This window comes from Diadema setosum, chromosome 2 (genome assembly GCF_964275005.1).
Source record: "Diadema setosum chromosome 2, eeDiaSeto1, whole genome shotgun sequence".
NCBI lineage: Eukaryota > Metazoa > Echinodermata > Echinoidea > Diadematoida > Diadematidae > Diadema > Diadema setosum.
The window spans coordinates 47,773,001-47,788,619 of record NC_092686.1 but is presented as its reverse complement, the minus strand read 5'-3'; the positions used below and the strand labels follow the sequence as shown (position 1 = coordinate 47,788,619).

General features: G+C 38.2%; 1 long non-coding RNA gene across 2 annotated transcripts in view; it reads right to left on the bottom strand.

Moving 5' to 3' along the window:
* Positions 1–15,619, bottom strand: part of LOC140246317 (uncharacterized) — a 158,446-nt gene that overhangs the window by 29,433 nt on the left and 113,394 nt on the right. For both annotated transcript variants that reach the window (XR_011902457.1, XR_011902456.1), the window contains exon 5: positions 1,726–1,821. This is a non-coding gene — a long non-coding RNA (uncharacterized lncRNA). The remainder of the gene's footprint in view (positions 1–1,725; positions 1,822–15,619) is intronic.

The following is a 15,619-nucleotide window of genomic DNA, read 5'->3' as shown; positions in this document are numbered from 1 at the left end:
GTTGTTTCTCCAGGAAAAAAAAGGGGGGTACAATGGTAAAAAACTGCTTGTGTGGTAAAGTACACAATAATTATAGGTCATGGTCAATTAAAAAGGAAATAACTCAATGTACTTCATTGAGGTGTGGATTCCTAAAATCACAATCTGACTGTCAACAAACCACCATGGATCCTCCGTCACCCACAATAAAGTAATCAATGTGTTGTCACTTGATATTTGATGACTTCCTCCTATTACTACAACACTTCCGTCTCTCCTCATAATGTGGCCAGAGAGGAAAAATATGGCAAGTTAATGGGAAAATACAGAAAAAACCCCCAACAAAACTGAATAAGTGAGGGAGAGAACACAATGCTCTTGATTTTCAAATCTCCTTGTCTCTTGTTGAGGTTGAGTAAAAGAAGGTAAGATATCAGATAGATCATTTAAAAGGGCTTATTAATTGAGTTTTGGCTACCCATAGTGAAATGAGTGTGCTAAATTTGATTAATAAGGATCTGATTTACTAACTATCACTCCATGACAAGAGACTGCACTGATGATAATTTAAAAAAAAATGTGAGAAATATATACCATTATATTTATAGCAACCACAGTGTACCAAAAGTCATGATCCTCAACCACGCCTTTGTCTGGTCTCTACGAAGGGTAATTGAGATGGCTTATTAAGTTTGGATGCCACCCAAGAATTACATACTATAGCTGTTTTAAGTCATTCGGATGTCACATCAAATATAACACCAACCTCATAATTCATAATGTCATGCAATTTCAGTTTGAAATGGGTGGATACGTATCTTAATATCTGTCACTATTTAAATCGTACATATCCAGAACAAAATTGTGCCCCAACTAGTTCATCTAAATAAAAAAGACACCCCCCCCCCAAAAAAAAAGTCATGAAACTCTCTCTCTCCTATGCAGTGTTAATGACCAATTAAAAAAGAGCTTCTGATTTCTTCACTTTTTCATTCCCACGTCTTTTTTGGATGAGTGAGTGTGCCATGGATATACTAAATACTCTGTTTATGGCTGTGGTAATCAAATGTTGCTTATGCTACTTACAGGGTCATTCCTCATTACACAAATTTGAGATATGAAAGCTCACAATATTTTGCAATATTTTGTGATATTTTGTGATATTTCACAATCCAGTTTCTGGAGGTACTGCACATGCCTGTTCGCTTCAATCAACCCTAATTTTCAGCATGCGATTCGGTTCGCATTCAAATAATTGTACTGGCAACAGACACAAAATAGGGTACAGCACAGTGCAACACGTGCACTCATAGTATGCTACAACTATATGATACAGTCGCTTACATATTTGTGCTCTACAAGGAAAATTGATCCAAAACCAATGTGAATAATATCAGGATTTTTTTTGTGCAATGTGCATTCTCATTACAAAACATCAGTGAAGTTTTGCTCGAAGTTAGAAAAATCACACTCTGACGTTTTAGTGTTGCAGTTTGAAGAAATGCACGCATTCATATAAAATCACAATAGAGAAAACAATTTCAAACATACTTCAAAACACAATCCCTGACCTAAAAGAGGATAATGAAGACTAATTGAAAGCAAGCTTTAAAAAGAAATCCAAATGAGATGGAATCATGAATCGGTGTTAAAACTTATAATGATAAATGAGTGAAAGATCAAAAACTTTGATGCAAACATAAGTCAACAAAGTAACACCAGCATTGATAATGACTTGTACCTTACCTCTTCAATTCATCGATCCGCTTGTGAGTTCTTTCACCCACTTTGGGTCAGTCTTAGGCCTGTCAAATACAGCTCTGAGTATCAGGTGCACCGAGTCTGCAATGAGAAACGAATAGAGTCTTGAGAAACATGGGTTACTCCCATTCGATGGGTCAAAGTTGAAATGCAAAATGACAATTCACAACAATGAGGAGTTTATTCTAGCATCTATAGAAGACTGACAATTAGCCCAAAACGGAAGCTGAAAATCAGAATGGTACATGCGCAGGATATAAAACAGCTGTAACTGCAAGCAAACCACATGTAGAAAGTCTACATGCTAAATAAAATCATGGTCTTCAAGATTGTTTTTTTTTTCAATAATTCACAGAAGATAACAAGAAGTTACCAAGAAGCAGCAGGCGAGATATATCCTATCCACTGACCCTCATGAACTGGTTTAGTGTGACGAGGAACTGTCACAAGTAATGCAACGAGTTATTACTACCAAAGAAGGTGATAGGTATGGTCCTGTCCTGGAATAAACAACAAATCATTGCTTTGACAACCAGCTAGCCACATTGATATTACAGAAGAGTAAAGCAGGAAGCAGCGCTGTCAGTACAGCACTACAAAAACAGACCTCGGACAAACTTCTTTCCTGGATTTTGTTGGCTAACCTCAATGTGCTTCTACACTTTTTCCTTTGGTTTTCAAGAAAAAAACAAACACTATTTGTAAACGAGATAAATGGCGCCAAATGATCCTTTAGCGGGTGTGCAGCTGTCAAGCGAAAGTTTATCTTGAAACTCGCTTTCCCACGGCTATATTTATGCCAGGCTTATCCCCTCGTTCCTGTACAGGATTCATTAGAGTTCATTTATCACAGCTTGTGGTTGTTCTATTAGCTGGATCACACGGGCTTTAAGGTCAATAAGTAAAATGGTAAATTTTCCTCTTCTTACGGGGGAATTAAGTGCATTACATCAGGGAAGTGAACCTCTCTGATTACATCCATGAGTGTCCTTATCTACATGTTTGAATGACTACTCTGAAACCAGAAACACTCGCGGCACAAAACTTCCGCAAACTGCCCACCATCAAAAAATTATGATTATACTACATGTACTGGATTGTGTCAACAAAAACTTTCGCATGCACTTTACTTTCGCGAATCGTAGCTCCTCATGAAATTTGCAAAAGTTTCATGCACTCAAAAATGTCTAGTTTTACAGTATAACAAATGAGTATTGATAAATCATTCTCTCACAGCTACACCAGACTGCAAAATATATATACGGAAGGAGAGATGTATACAAGGACCACATGAACTCATGAACACTAAGGATTTATTTCTATGCAGATGAGGTTTTTTTTTTTTTTTTTTTTTTTTCATGACTCAACAGAGATTTTAAAGTGCAATACATTCAAATGAGCATGAGGTCTTTACATAAAGTTTGAATATGAATAGTCATAGGGGAGGGGGGAAGGGTGCAAATTGTGTCTGACAGTTCACTGATTAACATCAACACCTTTCTTTATTACTCAGAGCCTTCCGCATCCTCTCTTCCCCCTTACAGCTGACCCTCAAGATTCCATCCCTTCCTGGAGAGGTGTTAATGACCACACCCCAATACTTCCTCTGGCCCCTTGACCACTAACATCTATTTACCTCTGCTTCAACATCTCTCTTTCTCCCTAGTACCGTCCTCCTCCTCCTCCTCCTCCTATCCCTCTTCTTCTTCTTTTCATTATCCTCCCAGTTCATTCTTCCCTCGCTCAATCTCTCTCAATACTAGCAATGCCACAGTGCCATGTCTCTCACCCTACATTATTTACTACAAGCAAACACAGCATGAGCACATTCTTCTTCTTCTTTTTTTTTTTTGTCACACACTGCAAACAGACAGTCTCATGTTGTTTGTTTCTTGGCCCCACAGGCAAAGTTGTACTGAATTGTCTGCCCTTTTCACATGGTAACATTCTAACAAGTGAGAACATTGAGTATCCCACTATGAACTATGAAATATGTATTCTTTGACAGCAATATTATCATATACATGTATTTCTACTATATTGCTTGACCAAGCTTTATATGCCTACAAAGGATTATGCCTAATTGTATATTCTTCTATATGATCGCCTATCAATATGCTATACGATGCACCTCAAGTTTACCACAAGAGGAAACATGGAGTTCCTCGTATCTGGCCCAACCCAGTCTCAGTCCTATCTCTACAGAGCACAGTCAGGATACTCATTAGCACCCCTTTTATCATACCTGGCCCAGGATCCTGTCCATTTAACGAATAGCTTTCCACACCACCATGGCATAACTGCTACACCCCTCAAACAGTTCCTTCCTGTATCAAAGGCCTCCACCAGCAGATATGAAAGTCAATGCTACTACGGGAAGTTTTCAGACTGTACGTAATCCTTCCGAACCTCTACAGCAGAATGTATCAAGAAACAAACCTTAAAGGGGAATGAAACCCTTAAGTTTGTAGATTGAGCGAATGCTAAAATATTAGTAGAACACATCAATGAAGTTTAAGGAAAAATCGGACAATCTTTTCAAATGTTGTGAATTTTTACAGTTTCAGTGACGCCACTGTTGGATGAGACAATGACAACAATTTGTGATGTCACACATGGACAATGATATAAAGAAGAAAGAAAATTTGACAAAATTTAATCTTTTATGAAAAGTATGCATTCTCTCAACTTCTTTCTGACATAGATAGGGTAATATTCCCCTGCCTTCTGAAAGAGGCAATCCAAGTTCTTTTTCTTTATGCTAAAATAAAAGAAGAAAATATGTCGAAATTTTCTTCCATGTGTGACATCACAAATTCCTGTGGTCTACTTATCCAGCAATGCCTGTACCAAAACTTTAGATTCTTAATTTTTGAACAGATTGTGCAATTTTCCTCAAAATTCACTCGTGTATTCTCTACTAGTCACTGCATTCACTCAATCCACACAAAACAGGAATATATTTGTGGCTTCATTTCCCTTTAACCCATTGACGACAAGTCCAGAGTATACTCGGGTGGGTGTCTATGGGAAATGCGTGTTGTAGCAAAATCAGCCCATCCTCAACGGGTGACGGCAACATTGCACATTCCTCCGCCGCTTCCAGAGTGGAATACCCCCTGTAGAGAAATGTGCAGCTCTCAGACTCGTCCAGGAACAAATGGAACATTCTCTGATTGATATTATCTTTCCACAGCTGGTAATAACCATAGTATCCATAACACAGTGAAACAGAATCCTACTGCCTTCATACTACCCTACTACACCAGCGTATCATATGACATCTCAAATAAAATGTTACAAAACAAGACAAATGAAAACGAGTCAATATTCCGCACTGGCTGTCTTTCCTTCTTCCAAGGAAGTTGCTGAACAAGTCTGAATCATGTACAAATCATCTTTATACAAATCAGATTTCCTTCACTATTTCAATGAAAGCCTGCCAATCTTTTAGCATTTCAAAACTGATGAATTAGTCGCACAAATATTTGGAACACAAAATTCCAAGTCGGTGCACAACATGCTCGATTTAATGCAATTATCATAGATCAGCGTGCACGGAGCTAATAACTGCGAGCCCATTTGGCGGCATGCTGCCGACACTGAAATCAATACTCCTGCCTTCGGAACACCTTGGCCAGGCCTCTGGCATAACTTTTTATGGACCAGCACTCATGTTATTGAATCTTGACTGTTGCCATGGTGATTTCAAATTGGATTGGCGAATATGCAATAATTTTTGTATCTAAAACAGGAATGAAAGAACAACAACAACCTAACCAGTTCAATAAAATTTCATATTCAGTGGGCTGTAAAAGTTTTTTTTTTTTTTTTTTTTTTTTTTTTTTAATCAAACAGCACCAAAGGTAAAAGCTGTACTATTGTTTTGTCTATACCTAAATACCTATGGAAAAACAAAATAAACAATTTTGCTTTTGTTAGTGATATTGATGAGAACCAATAGGCCTAATGCATTAACCCCTTAAGGAGATGCTTAACTGGTGAACTGACTTTAATTCTTCATTTCTTTTTATCTGACTGATGTGATACAGGATTGATATATAATATCATCCTCAATCATATTATCCTTCTAAATCACATACAAACTGATTTTAATGACAATCTATATTTTTCCCATGTTGTACATTCAGCTATTTCTTAGCCCGTTTTGATGCCATAGTAGGCAGGCGCTTTATGTCTCTGGAAATGTGCACAAATTTTGCTTTTGGGGGGCTTATGACTTGTCAAAGGAGACTCCATATTTCATCTGTCCGCAAAATACGGAAAACTACCCCCTTTTTAATCAAATACTCTCACGAACTGTTGAAGATTCTTGTCCCTAATCACAAACACATGAACAAAGGCAATGAAATGCGTCCTAGTTATATGAGTATTCATCAAATTGATGCTAAGGAAACGCAGGTGCAGGGTCCAAACCTGACCCCATAAATCCATCGGTCAGGCACCAGCCGGACATTAGTGGGCGTGGCTTCTATCTTCTCAGCATCCAATGGGGACTCTTCTTGTCTTTCTCTCCATTACATACCCAAACTACACAGTAGCAGTGACGGCTTTCTAATGAACAAGATACTATAAATTCAGAAATTTTCCGATGCACAAAATTTCCTGCAGAGGAGCAAGGAGCCAAGATTAATGAAATTAAATGTACACAAAAGTGTTGTGCATACCAAATTTTTGTCTAAACAATGCATTGACTGCCAGTCATGAATATGCAAAAGTTCCATGCTGTGAATGCTTCTTGTTTTACTGCAATATATCCCTGTCAACAAGAATGTCCAGTCTAAAAATAAAAATGACTGATGTTTCAAAACAAATCATTTCACTTCTTGAAAATTAATTCAATATGAATTAAATGAACTTCATTTCCATTTAAGTTGCTGAATATTGAGTACCTCCATCCCTTCAAAAATGCACAAAACAAGGCCAAAGGAATTACTAACTGCTTCATTTAAACCTAATTTATTTTTTTACTTTTTGTTTAATTTCTGATTTTCTCTTCAACATTGAAACATGGATTCAAACTTTCAACAATGCTTATAGATTTCCAGCTTCAATATCACACCTTGCCTTGACATCACCAAAAACTGATATCCTGTGGGTGTGAACCAGCTAATAAAAACATCAGTACAGCAATCAATCAGGATTCATTATGAACTCTTACACTAATAATCTATGGTGTTTGTATAGATAACACAACTTACAATGCAGTTATTTGAAACCTGTATGGGCAAATACACCAAAGCACAGAGCACCATTCTTTGTGTCACAACTACAGGAATATATTCCACTCGACAATTTAACGTCACACACAAAACTATTTTTGGCGCAATTCATGAAGACATTTGACCACATCCTCATTTTACTTTCACTATCATTCCTGACATTCACTTCCCCCGCCTTCTAAATCAATTTACATACAAACTATCAAAGACGTTCATTGAACCTTGCGTCTGACCAAAATCCACACCCCTTTTTCTCTCTTCTTTTAGAAAGCACTGTAGGAGACAACAGCGTTGACAACGTTCTATCCATAGTCGGCACGAACGTCACCACAGGGAAATTCCGTGTGCCCTCTATGAATTTTGTTTTATGGAGATATTTGACCTCCAGTACATATTATTGCTTCAAGCCCTGGTATCAATCTCCAAAAATTCACCATCAACATATGTGACATTCGCTGAATATATTCTCCTCAATTAACCACATAGATATGGGCTCCTACACTTCTTTTTTATTATCATGATCAAAATATCAGTCATTCCACCTTTTTGTTCTAGTTAATTCTCCACTGAATTCTTGTTCTTTGTTTTTGTTTATCTTTTCTTCTCCCAAGATGTAGAGGTGTTAAAACCATACCAGCTTTGTGAAAAAGTCGCCTCTACCACATCCAGAGTGCAACCAGCAAGGTTAATGTTGTTGTTGATGTTGTTGTTGTTGGGGTTTTTTTCTTCTTCTTTACATTCTTCTTTTATCAATGACTTCACAGACAAGCGTAAGTCGGTGGCTCGGAGATGATGTTACCTATGGTGTGCCAAAATTTAATGAAATGAATACACGATAGTTTTTTGTTATCTCTTTCTCTCTCTTGACACAGTAGTATGTATAGCATCCTATTACAGATGCTTCTGGTTAAAAATACCTCAAATAAAATTCCACAGTGCAACGCACCTTTGTTTGAATGATTTATACTAACACTGCCATTTGACACAAAGAGTTATCTACAAGCCTCCAAAATCCATGCATTATTTCACATGAAATCAACAACCTCATACCTGACATTCACTCTGAACTGAGTCACCTATTTGCAGGCAACACGATACCCAGCCAATCTCTGCGTGAGCTACGGGCCTAATTTGGGTAGGACATTCAGCATGTTCGCTTTCATGCTGTGATCTTGACAGAAAGAAAAGCACTGCTGCATACTAGTCTTTTACAATGGCAGGACGATCCTCCAAGACAGGTGTGAGAGATGGTGAGAGATGGAAGTAGGATAAGAGAGATCCACTCACATGACTGGCTATAGCTGAGTAATTCTCTGAACTGAAGCAGTCTTTTCAGTTTTCTTCTGAATAGAAGTTTATACAAGATTATACAACATCATAAAATTAGTGATGTTTCAAGGTATTTCTTTTTAAATATTAGCAGTCTCTTCAGTTTTTCCTCTGAACAGAAATTCATTCAAGATTACATAACATCATAAAATTAGTGATGTCTCAAGGTATTTCTTTTTTAATACTTGACAGCCTTACTTAATTTGGTGGAAATGGGAATCCTTTAATACAAATACTGACTGCTAAATTCTTTTTTTTTCTACCATTGCAAAATAACACATTCTACAGTTTCATAATCTACTTCAGAAGGCAATGAGTGTATGCCTATATATTTGAAGTGTAGCATTTTTATGCAACTGAAACCTCAGTTCTCTTGTTTTATGCAGCAAAGCAAAGTCAGTACTAAGTGTGATGGAATTAATGTCATAATTGACTTTTATAACACAGCTGTATTATGGGAAAGCCTGTGCAGATATAGATGCACCATTAGCTTTTAAGCAATCAAGGCTAGCCCATCATCTTTTAGCAGTAATCAAGGTTACATGGCCATACATATTTATGGAGGAAAACAAGTTTACTGATGTGAATCCTATAATTAGCTCTGACAGTATAGGCATTACTCCATGGTTACTTGTTAGGGGAGTGCAGGAAGATTAATGCCTCCACAAGGATATTAAGATAGGAATTATCATATAACAACATATTGTGGCATATCAATCATATTCTACCCCAATTGCATTGTAATATGGTACTATATCACCTATCTAATAATGATCTATATTATGATCAGTTCTACATGGGTATTTTGATTATTTTGAAAAGTGTACAAGAAATTTGTCTAGTATTTTTTCACGACAGCATATGGACAAGTTTAAAAAGTATAGTTTTTGCTGATATACACTGCTCCTACACATTTACCAAAACAGAATTTGAACTTGTCTTTTATCATCTCAAACATAATATAGACCAAACCATCTCTACCAGTTAGAAAAGTTGATCATATAGAATGCTAAATGAGCCATTTTATCAATTCTGACAAAGCACATGGGGAGGGGGGCATTGCAACTGATTCGTCCTAATTTCCAAATTGCAATGTACTTTTTTTCCAATCATGAAGGGATCACCCCACAATAAGAAATGGAAGACAGATTTCTTCGCGGTTGCAGAATTTTCCTACATAGCCCCCGCAAGGCATCATGGAATGAATGACAGAACTAGTAATTATTAGCAATAAACAGTTACCATGGAAACCCCTCCCCTCAGACACCATCTTCACACTCGAGATGTTTTGGGCTCTACACAAATCTAAAGAGTCTGTAATTCTATCTTTTTCTGTGTGGGGGGGGGAGGGTTGGAGAAGGATGGGGGTTGAAATGTTTGCCTACGATGTTTGTCAAGTGTCTTGCAGTCTCCACGTGGGCGTTGAAAAAAAACTCATCTCAGTGTGCTCCTCAAACAGTTAAGTCTCTGGTCACGTAGCTTCAACTACTACACATGAGGTCATAAATCAATAAAACATCCATGAGTTATTTGGCAAGATAGCCCTTAGTTCTTTTTAATACTCTGTGTTGAAAATCAAAGACTTAAGTATCAATAACAACAAAGACAGTCAATTTACTATTCGGTACTTTTAAAACAACCATGTCACATACTTTTCCTCTGGATCATCATGAACATTTTTTACACACAAGTGTTTATAGAAAAGTTCTATTACTCATATTTTTCACTACAGTGACATTGATATTTGTAATCTTTTCACTATTATTTGCCATATGGTGTTTTTCTTTGACAAACACTGTGGTGATGTGGCTAAACAAAGAACAGTCCACTTAGTGTGTGCAGAAAATACTTGACAATGAACAAGGAAAATCCAGTTGTTATTCTCTCCAGACATCATTATTGCGGTCCAAAGTGACAGTAAATACAGCATGACTGATTTCTGTGTGGATCTAGCAAGACTTCCAATTAGCCTCCTGGGTCTACTCGGCCAAGTCTTGGTTTAGGATCACTGCTGGCAGACCTTTAGGAACCCAGTTCCTTTGGGATATTGACCTGTGGTCCTAGTCTGGTTGGACTACGGTATTATTACCTCATCCTGCCTAGAATCATCTTTACTTTCTAGTGATGGCATATGACAGCTACTGCCTTTGTAAACTTCTTGATAAATCCATAAAGGACAATAATGTTCTTTCATAGTATCAGGGTTGTTTACATCTTCCAGTGAACAAAAGTTCTATTTTAGTTATAGTGTGCATGGAATCTGTAAACCATCTCATTACCTGAAATACATGTCCACATCTATTGCCAGTGTTTTTCTCCAATATGTGACATTCACAATTTGCATTCTTGATTCCACAACAAGACTGAAGAGGGGAGACCATTCAGCAGTGTCTTCACAGTTTTGTTGGGATCTACACACCCTACAATGTGTATAGATGGGAACATTCCACTACCAAATGGCAATTAAAAAATTTTTTGATAAGTGACTGGTTTGAGAGACTGATACATGGCTTCAACCTTACTCAATCTTAGACCCCGTTTACAGTGCGGGGCTGGGCCGAGCCGCGGCCGAGCCCAGCCTCAATTGTGAGGCCGAGCCCCGCAATTTTGTCCGTTTACACTGCCGGGCTCGGCCGCGCTTTTAATTCAAACCTTTCAATATTTTGTCGTAGTGGCGCTCTGCTTGTAAACAAACGCAATTTGGTATAGCCTGGTTTTCAGACCCTTTGCCAACTGGATTCCGTGGCGACGAAGTCACCGTTCGGGCAAAGGCCTTTGCCGAAGGAAAAATCCTTTGCAGGACAAAACCACCTTAAACTATACTAGTTTTCGACGTTGAGGGGGTTAATATCGTGAATAGCGAAATAGTACGGGCAGAGGGTCTGGAAGCCAGACTAAAATTGGCCGCGCATTTGGCCCAGTTTGCGTTTACACCAAGAAGAGGCCAGGCCAGAGACCACCTCCAGAGCGTGGCCAAATGCGCGGCCAATTTTGGCCTCGTATTTGGCCTTTTGCGCGTTTACACTGAAATGAAGGAGGGCTCGGCCACGGCTGAGCCTCGCACTGTAAACGGGGTCTTACACTTTGGCTTGGTTCCTGCTGACACAACCTGTACTCAAATCAAGGCAATTGTAGTTTTTCGGGCACTGAACACTAAAAGCCTTATCTTTGTCCAAGGGCAAATTTAAGTTAGCGGATGTCATTTTACTGCAACTTTGGCACCCTGCCACTGCACAGAAGACACGTGTTTATGCCTTTGTAAAGTAGAGTGTTGAATTTAACCCCTTCTAAACTGGCCCTTCAAAATGCCATTGATTTTATGCACAGGCAGGTTACTCATGGTAGTGGCAGACTTAAACATTAAAAGAAGTGATTTAGTTTCCTCCCTTCATTAACTGATGTCAAATCAGTAATCTTAAGACACTTTTTGTATCTATTTTATGGCAGTGAGAAATTTGAAATATTTACTTACTCTATGAAATGAAATAATATAAAATGACCATTTTCACATGGACTCGTTTTCACCCATTTAGAAATGAAGAATAATGTGTTATTCTGAATAGAAAAAAAAAATCCTTCACAAGCGGTTTTTACTTAATAACTTTTTCAAGTCTTTTGGCGAGACATGCACCATTCAATGCATGATTGGAAACTCACAGTGCATTTCATCGGGTAAATAAATTGATGACAAATTCAATGGGATATATTTGGGTCACAATTTCAATTACTTTTTGTATTTCAGCAATCAAAGTCAACACAGCATAACCTGAGAGTCTACTGTTTATTTCTGTGGTCAGGAAATGAGGCTAAACTTACTCTGAGCACATGCGTCTAGCCTGTGCACACAAATGAGAAGTGATTGCACGAACCAAATTAGAGAAACCTCCAATGCATTTCCATAACAAACTAATATGGAAGGAAAGCACAATGAAAATTGTTTGATCTGATAACTTAATAACCTCTGTGCTGTGCTGAGCTCATTTTGACATTTGCTTTAACTTTTTGTGAGTGGTTGCCAATAGTCTCACAGGATATGGACAATTAGCATTTATATTAGCTTTTTCAACCTCAAATTGATATTTTACTTGTCTTGGGTATTCCATGCATACACAGGTCATAATGGTTAACATTAAAACATACGCCTCAGTAAGAAATATGACCAGGGCTAGAGGTGGCCCAAAAAATTAATGTTTGGTCACCAAATTTCCAAAAAGGTTATCTTTTGGTGGCATGGTTAAGCACTTATGATTCAAAATGGATTGTCAAGTTTCCATCTATTTTGGACCACTACATTTCTTTTGAGTTACCACAATTTCAAATTTAAGAATTTTAGTGGCCCAAACGGGCCACAGAGAAAAGAATAGGGTTGAGCCCTGATGACTGTTTGAAGAATACATACATACAGAGGATTAACCTGTTGAGGACAGTTTGAATTTGCTATAACACGCATTTCCCATAGCCGCTTGCTGGAGTATATTTGGGACTTGTCCTAGCTCAACCGGTTAATGTAACTGATCAAGAATTCTTTGGAACTTTTCACCTCTCATTTGTGATACTGTGTAGTGATGACAAATACACACACCTGCATACACAGATGATCACACACACATAATGACCTAAAACAAAAAGTTTCCTCTGATAATTCTTGCCTTTCCGTACAAAAATATTAGTTCCTGTAACAAAGGGGAAGTCTTCATCAACTATACTATTTTCACATAATCAAATAGGTGGTGTGCGGCCTGAATGTACTATGTATGTATGTGTGTTTATTGTATGTATGTGTGTGTATGTGTGTATGTGCATTGTGCATCATGTATATGTGTGTGTGTGTGTGTGTGTGTGTGTGTGTGTGTGTGTGTGTGTGTTACATAGATGTAGAATGAGAGAGAGAAGGAAAATGAGAGCAACAGGAAGAAAGGGTAGAGATGGAAGAGAGAGGGAAGGATTGAGGGAAGACGTGAAGAAAGAGAACGAGGAAGAGGAAGAATTAATAGAAAGAGCTTTGTGTGTGTGTGTGTGTGTGTGTGTGTGTGTGTGTGTGTGTGTGTGTGTGTGTGTGTGAGGGGTGCTGAGTTAGGGTTCCACAGGTCAGAGGCAGGAAGTGCATGTTATAACATCCAAGCTCTAGCACCAGGGGGTGGGGCACGGGAGAAGCAGCTCATTGGCTGGCCGTTCATTTCAAATTCATTTCTCCAAACATCATTGGGCCAGCGGTAAAGCAGCTCACTGAATCGACAAGACACTACAAAAACCACCAAATTTCAATGCTACAAAAGAGCCCTTCTAGATTTGGTAACAAAACAGTGAACAGGTAGATTTAAATCTACAGAACTGTTCACAATAGCTAATTACACAGTAAACGATGCTATCAATTTATAGAAGTGATATGGACCCAGTGTTGCAAATAAACGATTAAGCATACAAAACACAAAAGAAAAACAAATCTCACATATATTGTACAAAGGTACATAAGAAGGCATAATACTCGTGATTATAGCTTATTCAAGTGAATTCTTTATTTGACTCTTTACTTTTGTATCTTGAGATATACTTGAAACTAAACCAGCCCTAAGTGATGCATGATATTGGTATCTATGTTATCTGTAACCACACTTCAACAAAAGGGGTTGTTACAAATATGTAGTGTGATCTTGGGTACTCTTCTAAGCATACAAACAAAGAATGTGGGTAGGTTTCAAATGACAATCACTTAAGGATCATAGAGGATGTTTATAATTGTATGAATCTACAGAGCAGATTATCAAAAATAGCATTCCAAACGTAAGCTTTCATGGATTTTTTTTTTTTCTCATGGGGACAAGATATAATTTTTTGTTAGGCTTCTCTGTAAAAGTTACAAGTGTATTGAAGTTTTCAATTTTATGGAAATTCAGGTTTATTTTTTCACAAGAAATTGACTATGATTCCAGATAATACTATTGAAAACTTTTGTGTTTGAAAATAGAGCTACAGCTTCATCTGTACAAGTCTATTCATTCATTTTCTTCTGCGGAAGAGTGTCTCTTTCTGTGCATGAATTAGCACATTATGAACTGCACACATCCCATGATATGCTAGCTAAACAGCAGGAAATCATACAAAGATCTAGGCTAATCACCACAACATTAATGGGTTCCTGAGTACCACAATGTCCCCTGTGCATTTAATGGTGGTCGTAAATTGGCTCCACATCTTCACGTGGGTACGAACATCCCTGGCAACAAATCTGTAAACTGTAGCTAGGCATCGTGCTTCAAAGGGCATCATTTTAGACAAACTCAGCAGGAAGACTTAGCACTGATTGACTAGGAATTTCCTGTATGCTTTGACATCGTCTAGAGTCAGCAATCTTGCATTTCCCTTCTCCTATTTCACTCTACGAATCTACCAAAGCTTTTTGGTTGCTCAAGAAGCTTCCAAGCTCTTCTTACTGAAGTCTTCCTTGAGAAACAAAAGAAGGAATGACAGACACCTCACACTGCTAACGATGAAAATAATTCAGAGATATCTTGAAATATTCTAGCACTAAATCAGTTTACTGATTACTCACAAGCTCCAGCTTTTGCCCAGCTGAATTTAAATGGTTTGAATTCAGCTCTTTCCTCTCAGCCTTGCAACTTTAACTGTGCAGATGTTTGCCTTTCACTGTACCAGTAAGGGTCAAAGGGTTGTTTGTACATCTTGAAGATCTGGTATGGCTAGAAGTTTGATAACACTTATATTGCAGAAGACGGTAAAGAATAATGTAACAAGGATATTTGATATCATGTTCTTAGCTGCTTCAGTCATTACAGCAAACAATCACACTCAATTTGGTTAAAAAAACGAACATCACACAAACATACTTACTTTGTACGATCAGGCATGAAATATTCCAATAAAATTATCCAGTCCTTGTGCCACGAAATTGTATTCCTAAAGCTAGTAGAGAGAAGGAATGACTTCTTCCTGTAATGCTGTACTCTCTCAGTGTAGAATGAGCCACAAGTGAGTCTCCACGTGGATATATCAATGGAGCCGGCTTCCTCAAGCCAAGCTAGCGGTTGTCCCTGCGATGCGATGACACACACTGAGAACTTAACTACGATGGAATTCCTTCCCTACACCCCTTGCCTCCAGCCCTCCCGTGTCTTCTCGCTCGCTCACTGCTATGCACAGCGCAGCCTCCCTGACAGAGTATGAATCATCCACACCCACGACTGGACTCACAAAAGCCAATAAAACGAGAGAAAGAGAGACTCTAAGGCACTACCCCACCCCCACTCTGACTCATTACACATCCCTCCTCACACTGACATTGGTGAATG